Here is a 21,857-nt window from a genome sequence, read left to right on the forward strand (position 1 = left end):
TGGAGACGTATCCTTCGTGAAACTTTTAAAAAGCAGTCTGTTTTATTTCTTTAAAATTTTCCTTTGTTCTGTTCTCACTTTCTCAAACTCTTTAACTGGATTTTGAGTTTCTTGTCTTGATCCTATATATATGTAATATTTTCTAATAAATTTTCCAATGATATGTGTTTTCTCAACTTTCTGGGAGATTTTACTACTTTTCTCCCCAAGTGTCCATTTTTTTTTTCTTTTGACTATCATATTTTGCTTTCCTGAGGATTTAAAAAATATTTTCTAATTTCATTTTTCATTTTCATTGCATTTAGTATCTGAGTCTTGTATCGTCAATGCAATCTTCTAAAATAGCTCCAGAATACAAATTAGTATTCTATTATTGGTTGTTGTTGCTGTTCAGTCTCCAAGTCATGTCTGACTCTTTGAAATCCCATGGACGGCAGCGTGCCAGGCCTCCCTGTCCCTCACCATCTCCCAGAGATTCCCCAAGTTTATGTCCATTGAATTGGTGATGCCATTCAACCATCTCATCATCTGTCACCATCTTCTTCTACATTCAATCTTTCCCAGCATCAAGATCTTTTCCAATGTGTCGGCTCGAAGCATCAGGTGGCCAAAGTATTGGAGCTTCAGCTTAAGTGACAGTCTTTCCAATGAATATTCAGGGTTGATTTCCTTTAAGACTGAATGGTTTGATCTCATTGCTGGCCAAATAACTCTCAAGAGTCTTCTCCAACACCACAGTTCAGAATCATCAATTCTTCAACACTCTGCCTTCTTTATGGCCCAGCTCTCACATCCATATATGACTAATGGAAAGACCATAGTCTTGACTATATGGACCTTTGTCAGCAAATGGATGTCTTTGCTTTTTAATACACCATCTAGGTTTATCTTAGCTTATTATTAGTTATTTCCATTTAATTTTCTTTTATTTTCTTTAAAAGTTCCTTTCTTTTTACTAAATTTCCCATTTTATCTGCATTCATCTGTGTTTAATTTGTGTCATAATAAGTATATATTTAATCTCTCTGTTTATATATTAGTTTATATATAAACAGTATAATATATACTGTATAAGCAGCATAGCTGTTTATATATTATATATATTTATAAATGTATATATTTAATTTTTCTGTCCCTTGTCCTAACACGGAACTTCTAAAATTCTTGGAATCTCCTAAGTGATGGGGTAATAGCATCTTATCCATTTCAATTACACTTAATTTTATGTTAATGAGGGGGTGAGTCATAATTGTTCCTAGTCAGTTTCAGGATGGGGTTGGTTGCCAGAGGAAATGAGGTAGAAGATAGACTGGCCCCAGGCTAAACAGCTGGAGTTGCAAAATATTAGGAAAGAGGAAAAGACAAGCTTTGCCCAGGTAGATAAAAGACCACATAGTCCTCATTCTTGAAGTCAAGGAGACCTCCCTGACTACATATGCACAGAAAGGCTCCTTGGAGGTCAAAAGGGAGGCAGCATCACCTCTGAGTAAGTGATGCCAACCTACCCATAGGCTTTTTCACTAGAACCTCTCTTGGCTAAGAAATGCATGCACACACATGGGAGAACTCTGAGATACGCCAAATACAGATTCTGAACCAGGCAAAGCAAGATGATTGGCCAAAAGAAATCCAGAAGAAATTCCCCATACAAGTGATTCAAACTACCCTGAGGGTGTGACTCTCTCTCTGAGTCTGCACATGCATCTATCCACATGGACTCTTTTTCTTCCCACTAAACACTTCACTTGTTTCACTACTTTCTGTCTCTATGTGCAAATTCCTTTCTGTATAGGTGATAGATCACAGTCTTGTCACTGGCCACTGGTCCTTGGGGGTCTAGTGGCTAGGATTCAGCACTTTCACTGACTTCACGTCTCTGGCCAGAAAGCAAAACCCTGTTCCAAGCCACAGCAGGCTGAGGCCACCCAAGATCAGAACCACCCATATACTATTCATATGAAACTTTCAGCCAACCAGTGGACCAAGAATTTAATCAATTATTATGGCTATGTGATAGAAGCTTTATAAAAACATCTGAACAATAGGATTCAGAGAGCTTGGATATGTACCCAAACTCCACAGGGACAGAAGCTCCTGCATGAGGGACCCTTCCATACTTCGCCCTATGTACCCTTCCAGCTGGCTGTTCAAATTTATTCTTTATAATCAGCCAGTAACAGTAAAGTGTTTCATGGAGTTTATGAGCTGCCCTAACAAAGTATCAAACATTAGTGGGAGTGTGGTGGGAACCCCTCAGTTTTGTAACCAAGAGGATAACCTGGGGACTTGATATTTGTGGCTGGCAACTGAAATGTGGGCCTTCTTGTGAAATTAAGATCATAAACCTATGGAGTCTAATACTAACTCTTTTAGTTAGTGCCAGAATGAAAATGTATTATAGGATAGCCAATTGGTGTCTGGAGAGTTGGAGAAGTGATGGTGGAAGACATCACATATTTGGTGTCAGGAGAAGTATCAGAAGTGCTGTGAGTTAGAACAGCCTGTCTTTTTCCCACTAGATTTTATTTAACAACAACAACAAAAGACCATTTTTATTCATTGGGATTTGTTGATTGGAAGATTTCACTTTAGGACATCAGAGTAGAAAACTGTCTGGAGGGTCCCTAAACCACCAATATAGAAGTCTGAAACATGAAAGCTCCTAATCTGCCTTAACTTTTAGCAGTGCAGATGGTTATATTTCTTCAGAGAAATACTTGCATATATGTATATATATTTTTGGCTTGAGCTGGGGAGTAACCCTGCTGACAGATATTAATCTGTCAAGTAGAGAGTTGGATAAAAGGATAGGTTGTTTTTTTATACTGATTTAATTCAATGACCTTCTCTATTAGCTCTCTATTGCTGCTGTAACAAGTCACCAAAAATGTGGTCTGTGCTGTGCTTAGTCATTCAGTCATATCTGACTCTTTGAGACCCCATGGACTGTAGCCTGCCAGGCACCTCTGTCCATAGGGATTCTCCAGGCCAGAATACTGGAGTGGGTTGCCATGCCCTCCTCCAGGGGATCTTCCAACCCAGGGATCAAACCCAGGCTTCCTATGTTGCGGGCAGATTCTTTATCAGCTGAGCTACCAGGGAAACCCCCAAAATGTAGTCACTTAACACAAATTTATGATCTCACAGCTTCTGTAGATCGGAAGTCCAGGTGGGCTCAGCTGGGTCCTCTTGCTTAGGAACTCACAAGGCTGAAGTCAGCCTTGAATACATATTATGGGTGCTGCCTTCTTTATTGGATACTTTGGAGAAAATATTCTTCCAGCCTATTTGAGTGTGTTGGCTAAATTCAATTTCATGTGATTTTAAGAATGAAGTCTCCATTTCCTTGCTGTCTATCAGCTAGGGAAAGGTCTTCAGTCCTAGAAGCTGCCTGCATTTTCATTCTTCCCATGTGGACCCCTTCAGTCTCAACAGATTGTGTCTCTTTCCTCTTTTGCATTTCTCCATCTTTTCCTATAGAGTGCTGTATCTCTCTAACTCTAGTCAGAGAACATTCTCTGCTTTTAAAGGACTCCTGTGATTTTATGGGATCCAGATAATCAATGATAATTTTCTTATCTTAAGGAGCACAAACTTAATTACATCTACAGAGTTCCTTTGCCACATAATGTAACATATAGATTCCTGGGATTCTGGTATGGACATTTTTAACAGAGCCTTTCTTCTTACCAAGCATTCTTTTTAGCCCCACCACTTATTCTCACACTCCATTATAATAAAACTGTGATAGTCCCAGACATCTATAGGATTTTTCAAAGCAAATCAGCTGGCCTCAAGTTCAAATCACTCCATATATATTCTAGGTAATACAAAAGAACAGGACTGGAACTAGACAGTAAATCTTGGTGTTGAAAATTATTGGAAAAATACCTTCAGAAATCTGGGGGCAAGTCATTTTCAATCTATAATTCTGTATCACACACAAAAAATGAATCATGTGGTTATAGAATAAAATATTTTTAAATAGTCAAGGAGTGAAAACTGTCTCATGTACCCTCTTTTTGGATAATACTTGAAAATGTGCCCCAGAAAATTAAACAAATAAATGAAAAAAAAAAAATAAGATGAGATTCAGGAACTGTTTTAGTCAATACCATATTTTAATGAAAATAATTCCAAACAATTGGCTTTGCAAAATCCCTAGACATAAGAGAGCTGAAAGCACATAGAGAATCATTACTTCTCATACAAGATTTTCTCAGTATTTGATTTTTTAAAACTGTATGTATATGTTGCTTTGACTTATAAAAAAAGACACTTCAAAATAGTACCAGTCTAAATTGAACCACCAGATTGAAGATTTCTTTGAAAAATAAAATGCAACAGAAGAGACTCTACATGACTTTCAAATCTGGGCATTGAGAAATCTTCAGCTTCTACCTAAAACTTAATATTCAAGACCAACTACAGTATTTTAAGAAGGTCAAAACATATGGAAAGACTACATGGAGGAAAAAAGAGACATCTTGATCAATAGTCCCAGTCAGCTTCCAGCCAACACACAGCTCCAATTGTCAGCCAAGTAAATGATCTGATCTAGCTATTTCAGCCCAGTTGAGAGTTCAGTTGACTTCAGCCTTTACCAATATTCAGGAAGCAAAAAAATTACACAGTGGACCCCAGTCTATCCACAGAATCACGAAAGGTAAAAATAATTGTTGTAGTTGTAAGCAACTATGTTTTGGAGTAGCTTATTATACACAATTAGATAACCCAAACAATATTCATTTTATAAATTAATCCATTTAATGGATTACAGGTAGCTGGATTAATATATAAGCCCTTAGATTGTCCATTTGTTCAAATATCTTATTTCTAATCTTTTTAATATTTATTGGTTATGCAGAAATAATTTTCCCTTACTAGTAATCATTAACCAGACATATGTCTTGTCTCTTTTTAAAAAATTTATTGATGTTCTGGAAATAGATCTATCACATATGTAACAGTATGGGAAAATTTCCTTTTGAGAGATAAAAATAACTACTTACACTTTATACTGATGTGCTTTATTAGAATTTTTTCACTATCATCTTTCTGGGAAACTTCATTTTCATCCTAATTATTTCGATTCATTTTTGGAAACATAGACATAAACACACACAATTTTTTTTAACTTCTTTTCAAAGAATATGCATTTAATTAAACAAATGCTTACAATGATCTCTGATATACTCCATGTTAATCAGTGATCTTTAAAGTTATGCTTTGGATAGTCTTATTCATATGAAATATTCTAAATTTATGAGGTAAAACCTTGTGCTTTTTTGCTATCATGGCTCCAAGTCTTTCACCCCTGAATAACTTTACTTCTTCCATGCTTGCTTTTCACTCTCATTGCTTTTGCAGCCTCATTTCTTATTCTCCCAGTCCATGAACTCCTTCTGATTTCATTTACATGACTTTGACTTTATGTATCTTCCATGATCAACCATTTCAGTGGATCTATACAAGCATTCCAGTATCATCAGGACTTTCTGCCCTCTACTGTAATAAAACCTATGGCATCTGAGCATGATTGAACAAAACCACTGTGCAATCCATTGTATTATGATCCATTCTGGTCTTAGCTGAGATATCACTGTGATTGAGCAACAGTTTCTCAACTTGTCTCAGTTCATTTATATGTTCTGATACAATATATATATATCAGATTATATATATATATATCCCTCAATAGCTGTTTTAAGTATTCTCCACTCTTGTAAAGTCCCTAGATTATCTGTTCAGTTCAGTTCAGTTCATTTCAGTTGCTCAGTCGTGTCCTACTCTTTGCGATCCCATGGACTGGAGCACGCCAGGCTTCCCTGTCCATCACCAACTCCCAGATCTTGTTCAAACTTATGTCCATTGAGTCGGTGATGCCATTTAATCATCTCATCCTCTGTCGTCTGCTTCTCCTCCTGCCTTCAATCTTTCCCATCATCAGGGTCTTTTCAAATGAATTGGTTCTTCGCATCAGGTGGCCAAAGTATTGGAACTTCCCAGCTTCAGCATCAGTCCTTCCAATGAATATTCAGGACTGATTTCTTTTAAGATGGACTGGTTGGATCTCCTTGCAGTGCAAGGGACTCTCAAGAGTCTTCTCCAACACCACAGTTCTAAAGCATCAATTCTTTGGCACTCAGTTTTCTTTATGGTCCAACACTCACATCCATACATGACTACTGGAAAAACCTTAGCTCTGACTAGATGAACTTTTGTCAGCAAAGTAATGTCTCTGCTTTTTAATATGCTGTCTAGGTTGGTCATAGCTTTTCTTCCAAGGAGCAAGCATCTCTTAACTTCATGGCTGCAGTCACCATCTGCAGTGATTTTGGAGCCCAAGAAAATAAAATCTGTCATTGTTTCCATTGTTTCCACATCTATTTGCCATGAAGTGATGGAACCGGATGCCATGATCTTTGTTTTTTTGAATGTTGAGTTTTAAGCCAGCTTTTCCCACTCTCTTCTTTCACCTTCATCAAGAGGTTCTTTAGTTCTTCTTCACTTTCTGCCATAAGGGTGGTGTCATCTGCATATCTGAGGTTACTGATACTTCTCCTGGGAATCTTGATTTCAACTTATTCTTCATCCAGCCTGGCATTTCGCAAGATGTGCTCTGCATATAAGTTAAATAAGCAGGGTGACAACAATATAGAGCCTTGATGTACTCCTTTCCCAATTTGGAACTGGTCCATTGTTCCATGTCCATTCTATATAGAGAGCCAAATTTGTACTACAGTCCATGGGTCACAAAGAGTTGGACACGACTGAGCAAGGGAGCACACACATATGTTAATTACATTTCAGTTTTATCCAAATGGCTCAGTTGGAAAAGAATCTGCCTGTAATGTAGGAGACCCAGTTTGATTACTGGGTTGGGAAGATCCACTGGAGAAGGGATAGGCTACCCCCTCCAGTATTCTTGGGCTTCCCTTGTGGCTCAGCTGGTAAAGAATCCACCTGCAATGTGGGAGACCTGGGTTTGATCCCTGGGTTGGGAAGATCCCCTGGAGAAGGGAAAGGCTACCCTCTCTAGTATTCTGGCCTGGAGAATTCCATGGGCTGTATAGTCCATGGGATTGCAAAGAGTCAGACACTACTGAGCAGCTTTTACACTTAAAAAAGAAAAAAATAGCAATTTGAAAAACTGCTCATTTCAGTTAATGATTTTTAAAATTCAAATAAAAATAATAAGACTATATTGTCTTTTAACCTATCAGATTGGCGAAGTTTAATACTATAAGCAGTATAGTGCTAACAAGGATGTGAGACAATAGACATGGTTTTGATGGAAATGTATTTTGAAAATATCTTCCAGGAGAACCATCTCAGTACTTTTCAAATTTAAATACTATTTGATTCAGCAATTTATTTTCTGTGAATATACTCAAAGAAATAATAGGATAAAGGCATATGTACAAAGATATTTATTGAAACATTACAATAGGAAAGAACAAATGGAATGTTTTAAGTGTAAATTATGTTAAATAAGTTCTCATAAAGATCACTTTTGTATTAACTTGGAAAGAAGTCCATGAAATTCATGTAAGTCAAACGTCTTATATTCTTAAATATATATTATGTGTATATGTATAATTATGATTATATATACACATACACGTTATGTGTACAATGTTAAAGGATGGAAGTACACTGAAACATTAATAGTAAATAGGTTTACAAGGTGAGATTAGAAGGGAACTTTGAAGTTTTCTGTTTCCTAATTTTTACCATGATTTGTATTATCAGGAAAGTATCTTCCATTTTGAAACAAAAATGAATAAGAAATATTAAATTTTAGTATTTGGAAAAGAGTCATTTTGACTCACATTTTTATCCCTAAATGTTTTTTCAATGAATTCGTTGGTGTAAATAAAGATTTACATTATCCATGAGCAGCAGTAAAATAGGTGATTTATTTTTTAGAGTTTGTGAATAAAGTTGTGATTTAAAGCAAAGCAAACTTTTGATATTGAATTGAAAATAAAACTAAGTTTTAATAATTTTGAGAAAAGGCTACTACTAACAAGGAAACATCTAGAACTCCAAAATATTTGAAATTCTTACCAAAGAGACTCTGCATAAAAGAAGGAAAAAATAATCATTATTGCTTTCCTTTCTGAAGGTTAATGTTGAACAAAAATCAGTGGAAGATAAAATATAATTGGTAACTAACTATATTATAAGTAACAGAATGACTGATTTTAATGTTAGGCTTCTCAAGTAGTTTAGGCATAGCAATTTATTTGTTCATTTACATTTTCTAGCTACTCAAGGAAGTCATTTATAAGATTAAAGGAAAATGAATTTTCATTAGATTGATCTTTCTTTCAAAGATACCCATTAGCTTTAGTGGAAAGAACGCATCTATGCCAAGTGAATATATTTTCTTTGTTAGTCTACTCAAACAAATGAACATTATGAAAGTACTGGAACATTTTTACTTATACTGAAATTTTACTAAAACGCCAAAAAGATATGCACATTTTTTTCATACACAAAGGAGTACATCTGACAGTGTATATTAGCCTAAATACAGTATAATTATATGAAATGATATCAATTGGCCAAGTAGATCTTTCAAATAAATTTTCTAAGTCTAGCAGGGTAAAAGCCTTTCACATTCTAAACATACATTTACTCCCTCAAACGCAAGACTATCTGCTGTGGACAATCTTTGAAGTTCATAGTTACATGATTATCCTTGAAATCAATCTCAAGCTTCATTTTAGTAGGCTAACAGAAGCAATTTGTGTGAAAAATATAATGAATATTTAAAGTGGTATATTTATAACAGTTTCTCCAATAGCAGAAATATTAAGTGAGATATTGTTATCCAGAAGATATGACACTGTGTATGAATTCACTTTGTATAAACAATTCCATAAACAAACGTTTGGTTGATGATTTCTATTTAGTAAATGAATCTCTAGATGTAACCCAAAGTTACAGTTCAATTTTCAAAAGCAGTATTCCCAACACTTCAGTCTACCCAATAACCAAAGTGCCCATCTTTCATTTTAATTAAATAGAGAAAATAGCAGCTAATTTTATTTTAAAAACATAGTCAAACACTTACTTGATTTTAAAAGCCATATAATAGTGTTCTTAAATTTCCACTGTTAGATTTGTATAATTGTCTTAGAATAAAGTTATTAGTTAGACTGGATTATTGAGAGACTGTGGAGCAATGGAAGCACACAGCAAATGTTAGTTTAGTTGAGTGTGATAAGGAAGATAGGAGGAGAAGTAAGAGAACAACAGAAGCTCTTGTACTGTCTCATTGAAATGTTTCAACAGCTTAGGCAAACCTTATTATCCCTGTATTACCAACAAGGAAACAGGCATAAGAGAAATGCAATAAATTTTCCAAAGTCACAAAGGTGATAAATGTTGAATTCAAATTTTAAACCCAAATATCTGAACTCAAACTAGGGTTTTTTCCTCTTTATCATGTTACTTCCATCAGGCTCAAACCAGTCCGCACAGAGCAGACATTTTCAGCAGTATGGATTTATTTTATCTCTGGATCTATTTTAATGTTACACACGAATCACTTTAAGCAACTAGTATTCATAGGTGGAGGATTGGTTAACAAGAAGCAGAGTTCAGACTGGAACCTAAGGATTGGATCTGGAAACAACGACCCACCTCTTCCATACACTTACTCGACTAATAAATGATTCAAATTCTCTATAGTGACAATAAAGTTTTTTTTTAAGAGAATGAAACTTCCTATCCCCAGTATAAGATTTAACCTCAGGGTAGCTTGGGAGAAATTGCTTTGTCTGTCTCAGACTCAATTTCCTCAGCAAGAAATGATGCTAGATATTGGGTATTTTATTGCTATCTGTATTTTTTGCTAAGGAGATAGGAGATCTCCTTAGAAACTGGGAGAAATTATGACATCCTAAATAAAATCTCTCCCTCTCAAGAGTTTTTTAAAAAATAAAAATAACTAATGTTTTGCCCCAAAGTCACTATAATTTGATAAAAAGAAAGGAGAGAAGGTAATTTTAAGTTATCTGATTCTCTCCTGGGCTCAACAACTCTTCTGGGATCCCAGTCAGTTACTTCTTTCCGGGCATGATAGTGCATAAAGGAGTCATTGCAGCTTGTTAGAGGAAACAATTTTTCTATCACTGTGATTCAGTTCAGGTCAGTCACTCAGTCATGTCCAACTCTTTGTGACCCCAAGGACTGCAGCATGCCAGGCCTCCCTGTCCATCACCAACTCCCGGAGCTTGCTCAAACTCATGTCCATCCAGTCGGTGATGCCATCCAACCATCTCATCCTCTGGTGTCCCCTTCTCCTCCTGCCCTCAATCTTTCCCAGCATCAGGGTCTTTTCCAATGAGTCAGCTCTTCACATCAGGTGGCCAAAGTATTGGAGTTTCAGCTTCAGCATCAGTCCTTCCAATGAATATTCAGGACTGATTTCCTTTAGGATGGACTGGTTGGATCTCCTTGCAGTCCAAGGGACTCTCAAGAGTCTTCTCCAAACCACAGTTCAAAAGCATCAATTCTTTGCGCTCAGCTTTCTTTATAGTCCAACTCTCATATCCACACATGACTCCTGGAAAAACCATAGCCTTGACTAGACGGACTTTTGTTGGCAAAGTAATGTCACAGTGATTACTCCTAGTACATTGGTTTGTTTTGAACTCCTTGAATAGAAGTGTTATATCCTATATTATTCCAGGTTTACATCTGTTGCAGTGCTCTGCCGATTTTCAAATAAGCAAAGTAATCTCAACATTTTCCTATCAATAAGAGATCACAGGGTGGAGAAACTCACTTGTTAATTTGCACTAGTGGTGTTAGGGACTATTGAAAATTGCCTTTTAAAGATTAGAAGATATGTGCAAACAATTAAAACCCACTAAATATATTTTTTCTGAGCAATTTCTAACTTCGAATTATTTACATAAACATCCTTGGCTCTAACGGTACCATGAGAGTGAAATATCACCAAGTTTTAATAGTACTTTGAGTCATTAAGTCTTTTCTAAGCAATGGAATGAGACACTCATCTCTCTTTTTAGCAATGGGATGAGACATTGTGTATTTATTTTCTCCAATAAAGCAAGAGCAGGAAAAAAGATTTAAATTCTGCTTATAAGAAAAAAATTAATTTTAAATGAAGATCATTAAACACTGAAATAAGGATTGGGAAAGCTCAAAATAGGAAAAGATGTGTTTTAACTAGAAAATAGACTTTCTGTCTCCTGGAAAGATTCAGTTATGGCCCAAGGATCATCAATTCCTATACATTTAAAACGTGTTAGTCTGTTATTGTTGTGCTCGAATGTGTCTGACTCTGCGAAGCTGTGGACTGTAGCCCACTAGGCTCCTCTGTTGATGGAATTTTCCAGGCAAGAATACTGGAGTGGTTTGCTATTTCCTTCTCCAGGGGATCTTCTCAAGCCAGGGATCGAACCTCTGTTTCCTATGTCTTCTGCATTAGCAGGTGGTTTCCTTTACCACAGTACCACCTGCCAAGCACCTTAATCTGTGTCAACATATTAAAAAATGGTCTATTACCTCTTCAACTTACCGGCAAGGAAACTGAGACAGAGAGATGAAATGAGTTCTCAAGACCATACCATTAGTTTGAGAGTTACTGAAATTAAAATTCATGGGTCAGACTTAAATTTTCACCGTGGAAAATACATTTTCACAGCTATTGTTGACAAAAAAAAAAATAGAGTAAGAAAAATGATGCCTGAGGTTTGGGGAACATGGGTTAAAGAGTTGATGAAAATTCAAATAGCAATGATTTATCACTCAAGAAAATACTGAAGCTACATTTCTGTCCTTACTTTTCTCTTTACATAAATAGTACTCCTTTGGTATCACTCTATAAACATGTATTCTTCAGAGACCTGATTATATAGCCAGTGGCACAACTTGCTTGGATTTGAGAGTTTGTATTAAAATAAAAAGGACTCTGAATTCCAAATTTAGAGATACATGAAAGAGGCATAAATTTCAAATGCATACCTCATCAAGTTTTGAAATTAACTTTTGGAGCCAGGCCAAAGGAGTTGATTTTCTCTCTAATTTGATGGATGGGTTCCTAGAAGAGTTAACGATAAGAGTCATCCAATATAAGTTTGAATTTTGTTATTTGGATTAAAATGATTCCGACTGCTATCATAGGTACGTTTAACAAGGGCTTCTTCAGTAAAGTTCACAGCAATGAAAATGGGAATATATGCATACAAAACCAAAACACATGCATGTATTTTATGGCAAAACTGTACGAAAAGAAATATAAGCTTTTTAACATGTAAGATTAAAATAATAATAATAACAACAAGGTAAGAAAATGGTGTTTTTACTACAACAGTGAGGAACTGACAGGAAGAAATACTTGGGTCAAAGTTTTAATATACATAAAGTTATGCATGTTTACTGTTAAAAGCAAGAAAACAGGCCTCAAATGGAGCATCTTGTGCTAACCCCTATATCACCAAACTAAAAACTTAATTACAGGCTCGGGTTTTCCAGAGATGATATCCTAAAGCAGTTGATCAGGGATGGCCCCTGGTCAGCACTAGTTAGGTGGTCTGCCTGATGGACTCCGGCCATGCCATAAAGGAAACTAACCTTCCAATAACCAACCTGCCTTTTCGCCTATGCAAGGTCCTTGTTTCTGCTCCTTTCTGCCTGTAAAATTCTTTCATTCTGGACAGCTCCTCAGAGCTCCTTTCTATCTGCTAGACTGCATGCTGCCAGATTCTAATGAATATTTGCTCAGATAAACTCAGAAGCTTTAATATGCTTCAGTTTATCTTGTAACAGCTCTGATGTCAGAAGAGGGAACCACAGATGACCCTGACAGTCCCCAGGAGCAATGAGTTAACCAGATGCAGGTACTTGTTGAGCCCCTTGAGTTTACTTCTTTCTGGAGGTGATAAGTCCCTCTCAGGTGCTAGGTCCATAGATTTTACATTAGGAGCTTAAAACTTTGAGTGTTTTTTCTCTGCACGGGATCCAGAAATCAGCCAGAGTTGAACTGTGTTTGACTTAGAAACCAGACTAGGTACAGCTTAAGTTGAGCCAGATCCGGTGTAAGGCCTTGGGCAAATAAAAATTTGTTTTAAGGCTGAGCAAGCAAATTAACCTTAAGATAATTACCAAAGATAATCTTGAATTACAATAGCCACAGTGGAGAAATTTTAACCTAGATAAGCTTACCCATTTATGAGGTGCCCTAGAGAAAATAAAGAAGCCATGGGCAATCCAGGAGATAGGAGTTCAACCCACTCCAGTATTCTTGCCTGGAAAATCCTATGGACAGAGGAGCCTGGTGGGCTACAGTCCATGGGGTCGCAAAGAGCTGGACATGACTTAGCAACTGAACCATCACCACTAGAGAAAATGGGGTCTCAGTGAAGCACTCACCACAAAGTATGGAGGGAAAATTATTTTTTCTCTACAGTTTATGGTGACAAAGATGACACCGGGACACCCCAATAATACCAGAGCTACTATGGTGGGAAAACTGGCAGAAGCTGGCAAAGAGTGAGAATTCTTACCAACGCTTCCCAGGTTTCTCTCTGTGGTGTGTTGACCACAAATCGGCACTTGCTGTGAGTGCTTGCTGTCTGTTTCTGCAAGGATTAAATCATGTGCTGCTTTAGCTGCTGACCTTCAACACTGCCTGAATGAGTTCAAGGTGGAGAGCAGAAATGAGGCATTCTGTGCTCTGGGAAACCAGCAGGACAGGTCTTCAGAGAGCTAGATATTTTCAGGAGCTGGTTTTATGAGCCAATTCTTATATCTCCTCCTATCTTGAAAAGCACTAAAATACTTGATGGTGACAATTGCAGAAGCTTCACGAGATCAGCAGAAACTGTCTCCAAAAATAATAATAATAATAATAATGTGCTCTTGATTGCAGGTACTCCCCCTTTACCAAAATCACATATATTTGCTCCTTTCCCCCTGCCTCTTGGAACGGTTTCTCAGAGCTGTCAGAGGTTCTTTCTCCTGGGCTGCAGTCTTCATATGGCCCCAAATAAAATTTAACTCACAACTCTCATGTTGGGCGTCTTTTTTAGTCAACAGGTGCTTGGTCAAGAAAGGAAGATTTCACTTTGTCCCTTTCTTTCCAAATTCAGGTTTACAGGCTGTCAGAGGAAACCATCAAGAAAACATGACGTCTGATGACCCCAGAGATTGACCTGGGCCATGGGAGATTCCTCATCTCTTTCTTTGTCCTTAGAATGTATTTTTTTTCAAGGATGCGATCTTGAGAGATAATATGTTGTTGAGATCATCTGGGCAATTTTCTTAACTGAGCCCAGTTAGGGCCTCTATGTAAACTTTTAAGATTCCAGTGGGTGAGGGCAAAGATTTACTTACCTTACAGACACCAAAAACACCTTTCTATGTAAATTCCCTTGCTTATTATTCTACCTATCAGAAACCATCTGCCTCTTTCTTCAGTCTGTCCCTGCCTTCCATGTAGGGAAGTCAGTTTCAGATTTCACCCAGGAAGATCCAAAGGTTTCAAACCAAACAATTCGTAATCCAGCCAGGAGACCAAATGGGGTGGGAAGGAATCCCAAATTGGTCATCAATCCCTGTGTGGGGAGGGGTGACCCATATATCAGATGCTTGTGGACCACTGAATGAGTGTGGGACAACCCCCAAAACCCAGCTGGTTTGATGTGTTTGCTTGAGGAACTTCTGCAAAGCGGGGGAATGAATGGTTACACAGTGAGTGGCTCTAACTATGAGCAGGTCTGTGGTGGCCACTGATGCTTCATAAGAGGCTGACTCTCAAGTTAGAAAAGTGGGAAAAGACTTTAGGTTAGAGAAGGATGTGCGCTTGTCTCTGCTAGATTCAGGGCTGGCAGACAATGTGGGAGACTTGGGTAATAAATTGAGGACACTAGCACGCCATTTTGCAAAGCTAAGTAGGGCAAAACCTGCTGTGAATTACTGTCCAAGTGCTTGTGACAAAGCCTGATTGGGATGCTAAGCGGTGGAAACCCTATGAAAATAGGGAGAGCAAAGGAGAGGATGTTGTGGTGATTGACAGTTAAACAGAGTAAACACTCCATACTAAATGAAAGCAAAAGCACAGTAACAGTAACTCAACCAGCGATTGTTGCTCAGTCATTCAGCTGTGTCTGACTCTTTGTGACTCCATGGACTGCAGCACGCCAGCCTTCCCTGTCCTTTCTGGAGTTTCGTCAAACTCACATCCATTGAGTTGGTGATGCCATCCAACCATCTCATCCTCTGTCATCCTTCTCCTCCTGCCTCTAGTTTTTCCTAACATCGGGGTCTTTTCCAAGGAGTAGGCTCTTTGCATCAGGTGGCCAAAGTATTAGAACTTCAGCATCAGTCCTTCCAATGAATATTTAGTGTTGATTTCCTTTAGGATTCACTGGTTTGATCTCCTTTCTGTCCAAGGGACCCTGAAGAGTCTTCTCCAACACCACAATTCGAAGGCATCAGTTCTTCAGTGCTCAGCCTTTTTTATTGTCTAGCTCTCACATTCATATGTGACTACTGGAAAAACCATAGCTTTGACTATTTGGAGCTTTGTAGGCAAAGTAATGTCTCTGCTTTTTAATATGCTGTCTAGGTTTGTCGTTGCTTTTCTTCCAAGGAGCAGGTGTCTTTTAATTTTGTGGCCACAGTCACTGTCCACAGTTCCCACCAGGGAACCATAAAAAAGCTCTGAATTCCTTAAATTGAGATATCTAGTTTTCTTTAATTACCAATAAATTTTTGGTGTCCAGGCTACTTGACTTCTGTTACAAAACTTCTCTATATCCTGGCTCCTCCCTTTGACTCCTCAGAGCAGTTGTCTCATGATTACTTGAGATGCTATCTCCTGGGCTTTAAGTCTTAAAAATCCCCACTGAATAAAACATAACTCTTGATCAAATCAAGATGATGGAGTAGAAGGACATGTACTCATCTCCTCGGGCAACAGCACCAAAATCACAACTACTTATTGAACGGCCATTAACAGGCAGACACTGGAACCCACCAAACTAAAAGACATCCCACATCCAAAGACAAAGGAGAAGCCGCAACAAGATGGTGGGAGGGGTGCAATCATGATAAAATCAGATCCCATACCTGCTGGGTGGGAAACCCACAAATTGGAGAACAGTAATACCAAAGAGGTTCTCCCACTGTTGTGAAGGCTTGGAGCCCTACACCAGGCTTCCCAGCTTGGAGATCTGGCAAAGGGACTCGGAATCCCCAGGGAATCTGCCTTTGAAGGCCAGCGGGATTTGATTACAGGACTTCCAGAGGATGAGGGGACACAGAGACTGCACTCTTGGAGGGCCCAGAGAAAATCTTGAGTGCACCAGGACGCAAGGGGAACGCGCGATAACCCCACAGGACACCAAGCCCGACTTACCTGCTAGGGTCGGAGGGTCTGCAGCTGCTCACGATGGGGTGAGAAGCGACGGCGGCAGCAGGCCTGGGAGGTGTCCGTTGGCAAGCGAGCCCTCTCGGAAGTCACCATTGACACTACCATGGAGCCCGCAGGCTCCAAGGCTGGATCAGCTCGGGCCAACCGCTGAGAGGGAGGGAGGGCAACCCCACTCATCAGAGAACTGGATTAAAGTTTTACTGAGCACTGCACACCAGAGCGGGATGCAGTTTTTCCAACTGCCAGTCCCTCCTGTCGGCCTCACCCACCACAGGGCACACAGAAGAAGTAACGAGAACCGCAGTCCCACAGCCTCCACAACAAAAACCCGAGCCACAGAAAGTCAAATGAAAGGGAAAGGCAGAGGACTAGCTCCCAGGTGAAAGAATAAGATAAACCCCCAGAAAAACAACTGAATGAAGTGGAGACAGGCAACCTTCCAGAAAAACAATTCAGAATAAGAATAGTGAAGATGATCCGGGTTCTTGGACAAAGAATGGAGACGATGCAAGAAATGTTTACCAGAGACCTAGAAGAACTAAAGAGAAAACAAACAAACAAACAAAAAACAGAGATGAACAATCAGTAGTAGAACAACTGAAGTAGAAAAATGGATAAGTGACCTGGAAGACAGAATGGTGGAAATGGTGCAAAACAGAATATAGAAAAAAGAATGGAAAAAAACAAATGAAGACAGCCCTAGAGACCTCTGGAACCAAAGTGAATGTGCCAACATTCACCATTATAGGGGTCCCTAAAGGAGAAGAGAGAGATAAAGAACCTGAGAAAATATTTGAAGAGATAATAGCTGAAAACTTCCTTAACATGGGAAAGGAAAGAGTCAGTCAAATCCTGGCAGCACAGAGAGTCCCAGGCAGGATAAACCCCAGAGGAACACAAAGAGACTCATAGTAATCAAACTGGCAAAATTAAAGACAAAGATAAAATATTAAAATCAGCTAGGGAAGATGCCACTTATAAGGGAACTCCCATAAGGTTATCAATTGATTTATCAATAGAAACTCTACAAGCCAGAAGGGAATGGCTTGCTATATTTAAAGTGAGAAAATGGAAGAAACTACAACCAAGAATACTCTATCCAGCAAGACTCTCATTCAGATTTGACAGAGAAATCCACAGCTTTCCAGACAAGCAGAAGTTAAGAGAGTTCAGTACCACCAAACCAGGTTTACAACAAGTGCTAAAGGAACTTTAGTCAGGAAACAAGAGAAGCAAGAATGCTACCTGAAGAAAATAAACCCAAAACGATTAAGAAAATGGTAATAGGATCATACATATTGATAATCCCTTAAAATGTAATTGGATTAAATGTACCAACCAAAAGACATAGACTGACTGAGCAGACGAAAACATATGCATGTATACACTTCCACTTACCACATCACTACTTAACACCCCATATTGTATGTAATTATTTTATATTGTTAGGTTAACTGCGTTTCCATTATGACTTGCAGTTGTAATTATCTTTTATTTCTTGTCCGGCTATTAATTGTGAGAACTGATACACATCACTTACTATTGTAATTATGTAACTATTATTCACCTAATATCATCATATCATGATTGGTCAACAGAAAATAATAGAAGTGTATGTCACTAAAACTACCATTTAATAGAAAAACTGTAATCATTTTTTAAAATCCAGATGCATATCAGAATTATCTTGGAATTTTTGAAAAATAAATGCCAAGGTATTGTTTTTTTGCCCAGAACTCTAGATGTAATTCTAGTGAGCAGCAGTGTTTAAAAACAACTGGACTATATGATGATCTTTTATTTTAACTAGTTTGTTACTTTTTCTATTTCATACTCAGTGCTCCCGTTTCATTTAGTTTTTCTTTTCCAATTTCTCTGTCTCTTTTGTTGTTGTTGCTCTTTCTCAAGACTTTATCAAGTGTAGTAGAAAAGCTTTTGTATATATATATATGTAGTATATATGTAGTAAGTATATATATTTTAGAAAACGTGAATTTTTGCTAAGTTTTTGCTAAACTTTAGCTAAAATTTTTGGAAATTTTGGTTCCATTTGTTTGACTAAGGATGACTAGAATGCTGGATTTCTAACCTATATTCACTCAAAACTGATATATTTCCATTTATTCTGGCATCTAGCATTATTGCTAAAAGTTTAGAAAGTTTATTACCTTAGTGACTTAAAAAAATTTTGAATAAGGCTTCAACTTCTAACACAATTCTAAAAATATAAAGAAATACTATGTTTTATGATGTAGTATTATTAACGAAAGTACAGGTTTTGTTCAAATTTCACAAAATTTAATGCTAGTATCCATTATTTGTTTATATATCTTACTAAAGATTCCACATTGTATTTAGTTGCATTGAGCAGCTTCAGCTGAATGCAACAAGTTCTGATAAATTCTCTTTTCATTATTTTATTCATTTTTATTCATATTTACAAATATTTTCTAACTTTCCTTGCTATGGCTTCTTAGATACACCCATCATTTAAAAGTGGATATTAAATTTTCAAATCCATGGAATTTTTAAAGTATCCTTGATATTTATTTCTCAATTTGATATTAGTTTCACATTTAAATGCCTTCTCTGAAATCACCCTCTGTGTTTTTCCAGTCTTTTAACTGTTTTGAAGCTTTCAATGGCTAAGTCAAAGATCTCTCTTGGTAAAAGTCATGTTGCACTTGAAAATATGTGGGTTATTTTCAAATATTTCTTGATATTGATTTCAACATAATTCCACAGTTATAAGACAACAGACTCCATATGATTTCAATACCTTTAGACCATGAAATTTTTGCACCTTGTTGTATGTCCCTGGATATGTTCCCGTGTTTCCTGGTTTATAGTCTGTGGGATCTTGAATAGAATTTGTACTGTGCTGTTCTGTGAAAATTGTATAAATCTTAATTGTGTTAAGTTGGTTCACAGTGCTTTTGAGGTCCACTATGTACCTTCTACTTTTCCGTGTATTCATTCTATTAATTTTTTTGTTTGTTAAGTTTATTTTTTAATGAAACAAAGATGAATTTTTTTCACAATAAAAGGTACAATTCACAAAGAAGATAGACATCATAAACCATTAGACACCTTAACAACAAAGAAACAAAGATACATTGCAAGGATACAAAGCAAAATTCAGAAGAAAGATATGAGAAAAGGAAAAAATACATAATCATAGTTAGACATATTAACATTTCTTTGAGAATATTTTATCAAGCACAGAAAAAATAAGAATAGGAGCATCTTGAATGATGTCATTAATAATTTAACTATAATAGGCTTATATTTAATTTATATTAATCATATCCTACACAAATGTATTTAAAATTTTGTATCTCATATGTTGTTATTAGATGTCCATAGGACATTTAGAAAAACTGGCAAAAAGATGAAAGTGAAAGTGGAAGTTGCTCAGCCCTGTCTGACTCTTTGCAACCCCGTGGACTGTAGCACACCAGTCTCCTCTGTCCATAGAATTCTCCAGACAAGAATACTGGAGTGGGTTGCTATGCCCTTCTCCAGAGATCTTCCAGACCCAGGAATTGAACCCAGGTCTCCTGCACTGCAGCAGACTCTTTACTGTTTGAGCTACTTGGGGATCCATTAGATGTCCATAGGACGTTTAGAAAAACTAGCAAAAAGATAAACATAACTAAATTTCTATTAAATGCTAGTTTTGGTGATATAGATTTCTATTTTCTGTTGACCAATCATGATACAATGGTATTAAGTGAGTAATAGTTACATAATCACAATAGTAAAAGATGTTGATCAGTTTTCAAAATCAATAGCCAGACCAAGAATAAAAAGATAATTACTATTGCAAGCCATAATGGGAACATGAGTAACCTAACAAGATAAAATAATTACATGCAATTTGGGGGATCAAGCAGAGTGATGTGGTAAGTGGAAGCACATATGTACACATGTCTTAATCTGTTGGTGCATTTAATCCATGGAGAAGGAAATGGCAACCCACTCTAGTATTCTTGCCTGGAGAATCCCACGGACAGAGGAACCTGGTGGACTACAGTCCATGGGGTCACAAGCATTGGACACGACTTAGAGACTAAACCACCACCACCACATTTAAGGTAATTATCGATATGTATGGTCCTTTAACCATTATCTTAATTGTTCTGGGTTTATTTTCTTTAGGTAGGGCTTTTGCTTCTCTTGTTTTCTGCCTAGAGGAGTTCCTTTAGCATTTGTTGTAGAGCTGGTTCGGTGGTGCTGAATTCTCTTAACTTTTGCTTGTCTGGAAAGCTTTTGATTTCTATCAAATCTGAATGAGAGTCTTGTTGGGTAGAGTATTCTTGGTTGTAGGTTCTTCGCTTTCATCACTTTCAATATATCATGCCATTCTATTGTGGCTTGTAGAGTTTCTGTTGAGAAATCTGGTAGCCTGAAGGGAGTTCATGGTCTGGTTAATGGTGACCTCCAAGAGGGTTTACACCAAAAGGGACTTTCCAAAGCTGCTTCCGGTACCCCCGTCCCTGTGGCGAGCCCCTGCTGACCCATGCCTCCACAAGAGACCCTCCAACACTAGCAGGTAGTTTTGGTTCAGTTTCCTGTGGAGTCACTGCTCCTTTCCTCTGAGTCTTGGTGCGTGCAAGATTTTGTTTGTGCCTTCCAAGACTGGAGTCCCTGTTTCCCCCAGTGGAAGTCTTGTAGTCAAATCCCTCTGTCCTTCAAGGTCAGATTCCCTGGGGATTCCCAGACACTTTGTCAGGTCCCCAGGCTGGGAAGTCCGGTGTGGGGTTCAGAACCTTAACAAGAGTGGGAGAACTTCTTTGGTATTATCGTTCTTCAATTTGTGAGTCACCCACCAGGTGGACATGGGGTTTGATTATTGTGATTTTGCCCCTCCTGCTGTCTCACTGTGACTCCTTCTTTGTCTTTGGATGTGGGGTATCTTTTTTTGGTGGGTTCCAGGGTCCTCCTGTTGGTGGTTGTTCAACAGCTAGTTGTGATTTGGTGCTCTCGAAGGAGGAGGTATGCGTGCATCCTTCTACTCTGCCATCTTGAACCAGCCTTGTTCTATTGATGTTTGAGGGTTTGATATTGAAACTCCAACTGAACATCTTAATTTATCTATTGAAAAAATAATTGTAATATACAGTGGAACTATATTTAACTTTGTTCTCTATTTTCCAAGTCTCCTGTAAATATGTTATCATACTTTCATAATTTAAAAAATATAATTCTAAAACTTTTAGGTTGTGACTATTTTTTAAGTCAACAATATGTATACATGAATACATATAGTTTGTGTGTGTGTGTGTGTGTGTTTGTATACAGATTCAGTTCAGTTCAGTCACTCAGTTGTGTCTGACTCTTTGCGACCCCATGAACCGCAGCACTGATGGACAGAATGCCTGATGAACTATGGATGGAGGTTCGTGACATTGTACAGGAGACAGGAATCAAGACC

This window comes from Cervus elaphus, chromosome 21 (genome assembly GCF_910594005.1).
Source record: "Cervus elaphus chromosome 21, mCerEla1.1, whole genome shotgun sequence".
NCBI classification, from domain to species: domain Eukaryota; kingdom Metazoa; phylum Chordata; class Mammalia; order Artiodactyla; family Cervidae; genus Cervus; species Cervus elaphus.